General features: G+C 36.1%; 1 pseudogene across 1 annotated transcript; it reads right to left on the bottom strand.

Moving 5' to 3' along the window:
• Positions 1-3,934: 3,934 nt before the first annotated feature.
• On the bottom strand, positions 3,935-5,461 carry LOC306670387 (olfactory receptor 5K3-like; annotated as a pseudogene). Its single transcript has 2 exons — positions 5,344-5,461; positions 3,935-4,877 (listed from the first exon to the last, which is right to left on the bottom strand). The product of its transcript is annotated as an olfactory receptor 5K3-like (transcript).
• Positions 5,462-10,038: the final 4,577 nt, after the last annotated feature.

Genomic DNA, 10,038 nt, shown 5'->3' with positions numbered 1-10,038 from the left:
TATTAAAGATTCAAACTAAATGATCAAGAATGTTTTAGTCATTCGAAAATGAAAATAATAAACCCGTTATTCACTAATTAACATAATTCCATGGAAAGCATTTTGTAGGAAATGATTACTGAATGTCCAATTATCTCAGGCACTGCTTGTGCACTAGTAATGGGAAGTCATATGTGATATGATGGATGCAGAAAAAAGGCTAGAATTTTATTTTATTTTATAATAGTAGCAATTTATAATATATTTTTCTTTAAAATATTCATATGTGTGTCCCCCCTGTCTCTTCTCAGTCTATGTTCAAGTTGTACTGTCATGACCTTGTATGTGAATTATTGAAGTCAGTCTCTTTCCAACCAATTGCCTGGAAAATTTGCTGGAAGATGTAATCAAATTACTGTGCTGCCAGGGAGACAGGTGTCTAATGACTCTAAGTAAATTCAGGTTTCTTCAGGTGGCACTTAAGGTTATCAGTGCTCTGTTCCTCTTTCATCTTTATTTCCCAAACTCACCAAGAACTCTCTCCAGCTATTTGCACTCTGAGTATTCTGTCCCATTGTTCACCCCTATTTCCACACACAGAGGCACAGTCATTTCCACAAAAACCTTGATTCTGGTCATGCTAATTTCCACTTTGCTCCAACTATCAATACTTTTGCCATCTGCAATAGTACAGTTTACGTCTTGTGTTGCTGACTCACCAAATGCCTTACGTAATAGAACCTTTGTTTTCTGAGTCCCCTTCCATGTGGAAAAAAAGGCAGTATTGAGTCACACTCCAGCTCCCTCTGACTTACCTGGTTGAGCTTGGGCATGCTACTCAGTTTCAGAATGCTTGAGATTTTCATTCAAGGACAGCATAAAAACGATGTGACTTTAATGGGTTAATACATATAAAAAATGAAGCTTGGTGTCTAGCAGACATTATATTTCAGGAAATTATTTTTCTATTTTAGTTGCGCATTAATTAGATGAATAAACACTTTTTCAGTTATTTAGGATTTTCACTACTTTTTTGCCTTATTTAATTTGAGCAGTGTCTCCATCTTTTGTTAATGCTATGAACATAGTAATTTTCATTGAAATCAAGGCAGGAATCTCACACTTCTTTTGATCAAGAAAGCAAATAATGATGTCAAGGAGATAAAAAATCAATTCAATTGATATAGTCAGTAATTGCATTTTCATATATAATAGCCAAATAAGTAAACTACATGGAGCAATTAAAATTGATCGGGAGTTCATTATAAATAGCATAATTTTCTATGGGTGCATTATAATCAAACATAATAGTGGGATGCATTATGCCATACCCATACATGCATATTTGACAGTAAAACTGACTAACACTAAATATACAATTATTTGTTTTAGTCAGGGTTTGTGCTGTTGTGATAACCCAATCATTTCATCTCTATGCCTGGTTGCATTGTCTCATATATGAGCTTTTGGGAGACATCTCACAAATAAATTATAACAGTCCACCCTTGTCCCTCAAAAGCTCATGACCATCTCAGGATGCAAAATACATTTAGTCCATTTCTAAGAGTCACCATAGCCTGAACAGTTCCATGACTACCCCAAAATTCAAGTCCAAAGTTTCCTGTAAAACAAGGCAAACGCTCAGTGTCAGCCCCTGTTACATGCACCCTATATATAAAGCATATAGTAACCATTTCCATTTCACAAGGGAGAATGAGCAAATAGAAAGAAGTGATGGAACCAATGCAAGACCTAAACCAAGTCAGGCAAATTAGTACTGTAGTTCCATGTCTGGCACCTAGAGCTCATGCCATCCTGATGTTCTCTCCAAAGGGCTTGTGTAGCTCTGCCCTTATGGCTTTACTGGTTGTAGCTCACATGGCCTCTCTGTTGGCTTCTCTATACTGGATTCCTATGGCTTCCCTGGGCAGACATTCCACAGTACTGGCATCACTTAATCTTGGGTGTCTCCACTGCAGTTTTGGCTTTCTCCTCACATCTCCATTCTTCACCCTTTCAGGGGCAGCCCACAGGAACTCTGACCCGGCTGCAATTTGTCTGACCTCCAAGAACTTCCTTTGAACTCTTGATGGAAGTCTCCATGAACCCCTAACCTCAGCATCCCACAATCCTGCAAAACCAGTACCACGTGGTTGCTACCAAGTTCTGCCACCATTTTGGGCAATACCCAAGACTCCAGGCACTCTGGAGCAGCCGTCTGTGAGACCTGGGTGGCTGAATAGGTTGAAAAAACTTTCTGGTCTGCACTGTGCAAGCAGGGTGCTCCACTGATCTCTTCTCAAAGGAATTTTTACTCCCTGGAGATTGAAAAGAGTGTGGTTTTGCCAATTGTTCAGATACCCTTAAACTATCTTTCCCATTGTCTCTGGGCAAAGTCCTTAGCATTTCACAAGTGGCAGTAATGTCTTTAACAATTGGAATTTCCTTAACTCCAGTTTTACTATCACCTTTCAAGTCCAAGTTTTTCAAATCTTTCTGTTCCTGAATATCACAATAAACTTGGCTAAGAGCCACCATTAATACCCATGCCACCACCTGAATACTATGCTGCCTAGAATTTTTTTCTGCCAAATTAAAAGTTTGTTGCTTTTAAAATCAGCCTCACAGAAAGTCTCAGGACATGGGCAACATGCAGAAAACTTCTCAGCCAGAATGGCTTCTAGTTCAATTTCCAGTAAAGTCCTTCTCCAAAACCTCAGGGGCCCTATCTTTACTTTGCACAGTCCTATTGGCATTCTTGTCTTATGAGCTTCCATAGGGTCCCCCATCTGCTTACAGAAATCTAAGGATTTCTCAGCTTTCATCATTAAACTTTTCAAAATTCCTCCCATGAATTCTAAAAAGCTCCAAAAGCTTCTGACCACACAATCAGGTTCGTCACAGATATGATCCCACTCTTGGTACAAATTTCTGTTTAGTCAGGTTTTTTGGTTGCTGTGACTAAAATATCTGAGAAGAACAATTTTAATGAGGAAAAGTTTACTTTGGGGGCACATAGTTTCAGAGGTCTCAGTCCATTGAAGGCTGACTTCATTCCTTGGAATTTGAAGTGATGCAGAATATCATAAGGAAAGGGTGTGGTAGGGGAGAGCAACTCAGGATATTACCAGGAAGCAGAGAAGAGGGAGAGAGAGAGAGAGAGAGAGAGAGAGAGAGAGAGAGAGAGAGAGAGAGAGAGACTCTATAAGCTAGATACAAAATATATACCCCAAAGGTGTGTTCCTGTTGTCTCACCTCCTCCAGGCATACCCGACCCACCTATAGTTACAACCCTGATAATCCCTATTAGGAGATTAATTCAATAGTTAGTTAAGACTTTCCTTACCCAATCATTCCACCTGTAAACCTTCTTGCATTTTCTCACAAATAAGTTTTTTGGGGACATCTCACATCTAAAACATAATGATATTCTTGATTTAGAGAATAAACATTCCTTATGAACACATATTGAAATATGATTTCTTGAAAGAACTAATGTTCAGTTGAAAATAAAATTCAAACAAATAGTTAACTTCTCATAGATGATATTTCTCTAGGATAAATTAATATTTGAGAGCTTGGAATAGACCTGTAATTGTAAAATTATGCTTTGGGATGTGAGAAAGTAGCCAACAGAATTAAATGGGTTTTATTTATAACAGTACTGACTTTTCCCATTGGCATTTATTGGTTCTGGTGAACAGTGTGACTAATTATACACTGACACTCATGAATATTATTTAGTTTACTCCTGATGGATCTCACTACTTTTGATCTTGAAATATAGGTTTGCTTGATTTCTCCCCTTTGAAACAAATTTGATTCAAATACCATAAACATTGTAATATTTTGGTTGTGACATGGCTATTTTCCACTTTCTCATACTTGTAACTTTAGAAAAATATTGTCAAGTTGAAATAAATCTTTCAAGGGAGACAATATTAGTTATAAAAAATTAAAAGAGTGCTTCTTCATAATTCTTTTCATAACATTTGTTACTTCCTTGTTTCTTAGGCTATAAATAAAAGGATTTAATAAAGGAACTACTAGAGTATAAAAAATAGCAGCAGTTAAGTCTTTATCCCCTTTACTAACCAAACTTGAACGAGCATAGAGGAAGAGAAGAGAACCATAGAATATTGACACAGAGAGAAAGTGGGATGCACAAGTAGATAGAGCTTTGCCCCTTCCCGTTTTAGATTTCATTGTGAATATAGTGAAAAGGATGTAGAAATAAGAGATTAACACTATGGAAATGGTAAAGATCAGAATTGACCTTGCCATGATAAACAACATCAATTCATTGATATAAGGATCAACACAGGAGAGTCTGTATAATGGAAGGATATCACAAAAGAAGTGATTGATTTGATGAGACCCACAGAAAACCAACCTTAACAAAAGTCCTACTTCAACCATGGGATGCAGGTTTCCAGCTACATAGGATCCTGTGGTCATTTGAATACAGAGTTTCTTTGACATCATGGTGTGGTACTGCAGTGGTCTGCATATGGCCACAAAGCGGTCATAGGCCATTGCTGCCAGAAGAAAGCAGTCCGTAGTTTCAGCAAGACAGAGAAAATAGAATTGTGCCATGCACTCATAGAGGGTAATCCTTCTGTTCTCAGAAAAGATGTTCTCTAACATCTTGGGAGTGACAGCACAGGAACAGCAGGAGTCCATGAGAGCCAGGTTGCCCAGGAAGATGTACATTGGTGTATGAAGACGGTGCTCCATGTAAATCAAGGCCACCAAACCTAGATTCCCCACCATGGTGACCAGATAGATGGCAGAGAACACCACAAACAGAAGGGTCTTCAGGTTTTGGTCATCTGTAAATTCCATGAGGATAAATTCAGTTGTCAAGGAGTGGTTGACCTCAGTCATCTCTAACTTGTCTGTTGAAATATCAATAGTTGACATGTAAGATTCTAATTGAGAAAACATAACTTTTCATTGAACATTTCTGTTCTGTTTTAGTTGTAGATGGACACAATACCTTTTTATTTATTTTTACATGGTGCTGAGGATTGAAACTAGTGCCTGACACATGCTAGGAAAATGTTCTATCACTAAGCTACAACCCAGTCCCTATTGAATATCTCTTTTTTAAAAGGCAGAGGAATTTCTTTAGCATCCTCTGCTCTCTATAGCATAAAATTCCACTTAGTTCTAGGGGTCTTTGTTATCATGAAGAGTCAGCATGAGAGTCACATCAATCTGTGTCTCTCACAAACGTTGACTCTATCCATTCCTTATTTCTATTACTATTTTTACAAAAAATAAACCCTTCCTCCTTTTGTAAGTCACAGTTTACATAGAGTGCAACCTTATAAAATTCTGAGTATCCCAGACCACACTGACCTCTCTTTTGAATTGTGGATGGTGTCTTCCTTACCCAACACAATCTTCAATTTTTCATTGAGATTTACATGGCATTATCCTTTCACAGGTATCTGAACAATTTCCTCATTATATTATAATCATTTTAAGGTTTGTTGTTGTATATTTCCATTAAAGGAATTATGAAATGCTATAGGGAGAAGGCAGAGTTCAGTCCACTCCTAGTTCCATACACCCTGTGACCTGTTGTAGATTACTTGTTTTCAGTTTTCCAGTAATGATCCATTCAGATCCCTTTGCCTCTGCAGAATTAGACTGTTAACTTTGAAGAAGAGTCCACATGGAAAACTTTTAAAATCTTCATCTTAAGGAACAGAGATATGTGTCTTCTATCTAAATCAATTCTTTTCTAATATTCAGAAAATCATGTTAATCAAATATAATTTAAAGTTCAATATATTAAATATAAAGTTAAACAGAGCAGATTCACCTATATACTATTTTTTCTCTCAGAAAAGGCAAAAACCCTTTAAATTCTAGCAGAAATTTTTTATTTCAAATTTTGTTTTGTTTTAAAATTTGCTTCCTTCCATTACTTAGTGGTCTATTTGGCCATGGTGACAGACAAATCTAATCATATAAACTATGATTAAAGCATGCATTTCCACAATCAAGACATTAAAAAGAAGGTTCTAGAAATTATTTTGTTCTAAAATGTTAAATGCAAGCAAGCCATGTAATTATTTAATTTAAAAATCATTTTCAATGTAAATGCCTCAATTCTTTAACAGGTTTTTTTTTTTTGTGATTTACTTTTGAAATTCTATTTTAAAATCAGAAAGTCAGATGAATCATTGCATTGTACATTGTACTAGTTATAGAGAGAAATTCAATTTTGAGAGGGGCAAGAGAGAGAAAAACTGAGAAATGGTAAATACTTCAGAGTAGTAAATATTTATAGTTGATAACATTAAAAACAAAAACAAATGTAAATAATTATTTTACCTGAATTTCACTAAGGAAAACTATTACAAAGTGTGTGATTTTCTTTATGCTGAAGGGATCAGAATTTAAGGATTATATATGTATGTGAACATTCTTGTTAAAGCACTTGGGATTAGGAGACTTGGCATTTCACACTACCTTTAAGTCAGTGTTAATAATATGTTTTAACTGCCAAGTTAAAATTTTCCATCAAACCTGAAGGGACTTCCTACTCTGATGTCAGCATATTTTTGTGGGGACATGAAGTCTCTAAAAGTGGGCAAACCACTTGAAATTAATTAAAAACATACTATGAGACAATGAGTGTAAAAAATTTGATATTCACTAAAGTCTGTTTTGATGACCATCATGCTGTTTCTGTACTTAACATCTTAATTTGTAAAATTTTCTTCACCATGCTGTTCATAAAATGTAAAATAGTCAGAAAATTGTCACAGGCTCATTTGTCCACTTTCTGGAGGAAGTGGTATTAATATGGTTTGTGAAAAAAATTAGCATCTGTAGACAAAACTAGAATATTGTCAGGTTTAGCAAGGGTCATCAACTTCTTCACTAAGTGACTTGAATTTGTCCCCATATCCTATGATGCACACTGGAAATTTGTTTTTATTCTTCTTCCTCTACACACATTACTATTCTCTTCTGTTTCTATTCTTACTGTCTGTCCTTTACATTTCTGATGTTTTTACATTTTCTTATTACCAACCACACTCATCCCTTTCAGTACATCTATGATTGTTCACTCCTTCCCCTCCCCAACAGTGATTAGCAAGAACAGATTTCTTTGATATGTCTAATGCTGTACTTTCAGTACTCTCAATAGTATCTGGCATTTTCTAGTGCTTCTTATTTGTTGAATGAATCAAATAAATGATGCTTTCCTGTTCAAGTATTCATAACAGAACCTTGTTAGTTTTTAAGTCATATCAGTGCTCCTTAGTTTGGAAGTTCCAAATACTCATCGGTCTGCATCTTATCACCTTGCTTCTCCTGTGCACATACATCACTTGCCTGTTCCTTGTTCACCTGCTTTAGTTAATTTGATGACCAGGATTCCCTTACTTTGATGGCCAGGTTTCCCTTACTTAAAGTAACATCTCTATCTTTTTCCATTTCCATCATGCTCATCTTTGAGCTCAACCATGAACTCTTCCATGAGAAATTTCCCTGGTTTTTATAATCAGATTGTCTTTCCTCTTTTTCACTAAAAGGTACTTTTCTGTCTTATGAACAACAATTTCTGCTTAATCAGGTGTGACTTGTATTTCCCTTGATTGTGTAACTCTGTATGAAAGAGGCAGGGTATCATTTTATATTTCTGTAGGCTGTTTGCCACAAACTGAGCTAATTCTCAATACACATTCATTTCCTTGATGGTTAAAATATAGTAGGTTAATATATAGGTAGAGAGGTCACTGGGTGTGAGCAGTGTGTAGGACTGGAGAAATGTCTTCTGATAAGGAGCCTCTAATTTACAAGGAGACAACAACATCTTGGTTTCTAAGTAGAACACAATTCAGGCTGTGAATCATCAGCAAGTACACACATTATATAGACATGGGGAGGGGAAACTTGAAAGAACGTTGACCTGGAGGAATAAAGAAAGATTTCTCAGAAGAAATGTCATTCACACAAACCTTGCTGATAAGTAGGGTTATAGTAGGGGGAGAACGTGAAAAGCATCTCAAGATCTTCATAACAAAAGCCTGGAAGTTTGAAAGACCAAGATTAATAAAAAGTTGGATGGTAAAGTAGGTTGGCTGAAGTGTACACATATGGTATAAAGGGACATGGTGAGTGAAATAGGGGGAAGAGTGAGGTAAATTGGAAATTGTCCCATTGGGTTCCTTTTTTTCCCCTCTTCTGTCTCCACCATTTCACCTAATCTTCTCTGGCAAGATCACAACCGTGATTCCAAAGAATCCAAATCACATTTAACTGTCATTCCAAAGAACATCCAATTAACGTCTTCACCAAAGTATAGAATTTGGTAATGTGGAAAGTTTCCTCACCTCTAGCTTCTGTGATAATTCTGAATGGCCCCAGCTTCCTAATTGTTCCACCCCATCTTTCACGCTCGGTCGTGTCTCTCCCTTTGCCCTTTATGATGCTGTGTTTCTATGGGCTCTGTCCCTGTGCTCCTTCTTCTTTCATTGTACAACACTTCCTTAATTATCTATCTCATCTGTTAAAGTTTCAACTGTTGATCTGCTTGTGGCTTCAGTAAAAGAAAGGTTGCAAACAACTTGTCTATACACACATTTCAGTAAAATTGTGTAGAGAATATTTTAAGTAGATGCATAGTCTCCTATGAATCAAATGCTAACCGTATGCCAAAATATTAGATATGTTATGACATAAAACTAGAACTGTAAAAGAAGTTTGAATGAAAAATAGTATGAAAATCACATTTTACACATGAAATCTGACATATTTTATTCCTTGTATACCACTAATAGCTGAAATAACAGACATGATATTTGAAACAATTGATTATATATGGCCTATTATTTTAAATATTATTTTTGTCATAATACTCAGGGATATCTATTTTATTTTCTAACTTTTCTTTTCAAAATTTGTTTTTAACAGTCACATAACTTTAAATAGTTATGGCACACAGTGCGATATGTTGATACATATGCTTATTGTATAACTATCAAATTAAGGTAACTACCATTTTCATCTTCTTAAACATTTACCATTATCTTGTACTGGCATCCTGTGAATTCTTCTTATTTTGAAAAAAATTATTGTAAGTTGTGAAAAGCTATAGTTTCCCACTGTGCTGTAGAACATTATATCTTATTCCAACTATCTAACTGTGTTTTGGTTAAAGATATGCAACCTTCTTTTGTCCTTTCCCCCCATCATTCCTAGGCATTAGTTATCACTATTCTACTCTCCTCTTCTATGACATCATGTTTTAGAACACTTATCACCTAGTTTCTCAGTCTACATATGAAAAGATTAGCAACAAAATTATTATTCTATAAAATACTCTGGTATATCTTTATCCCGTTTATCAAATAGTCAAATGAATGTGAGAAGAGAAATGTAGAATATTGAGACTGAAGATGGGATGTAAAGGGAAAAAACCCTCTACCTCTGTCATTTTTGTATTTAATTTTTTAAAGAATTTAACCTTTATTTTATTTATTTATTTTTTTATGTAGTGCTAAGGATCAAACATAATGCCTCACCCTATTTGAGCTAGGCGAGGGTTCTACTACTGAGCTACAACTCCAGCCCCATTCTTGTATTTAATTTTGAAGAATGACTAAGTCAAATCACTCCCTAAAAACAGAAATTTTATTCCTGGGATTTACAAATCACCAAGACCTGAAGACCTTCTGCTTGTGATGTTGTATGCCATCTATTGATCACAATGTGGGGAATCTAGGTTTGGTGGCCTTGATTTACATGGAGCACCATCTTCACTCACCAATGTACATCTTCCTGGGCAACCTGGCTCTCATGGACTCCTGCTATTGTTCTGTCGTCACTCCCAAGATGTTAGAGAACTTATTTTCCAAGGACAGAAGGACTTCCCTCTATGAGTGCATGGCACAATTTTATTTTCTCTGTCTTGCTGAGACTGCAGATGGTTTTCTTCTGGCAGCAATGGCCTATGACTGCCATATGTAGACCATTGCAGTCCCTCACCCTGATGTCAAAGAAACTCTGCATTCAGAGGACCACGGGAGCCTA

The sequence above is a fragment of the Sciurus vulgaris genome, assembly GCF_902686455.1.
Source record: "Sciurus vulgaris genome assembly, chromosome: 10".
Classification (NCBI taxonomy): Eukaryota; Metazoa; Chordata; class Mammalia; order Rodentia; family Sciuridae; genus Sciurus; species Sciurus vulgaris.
Note: the sequence above shows the minus strand (reverse complement) of the source record. Positions and strands in the feature narration are given on the sequence as shown.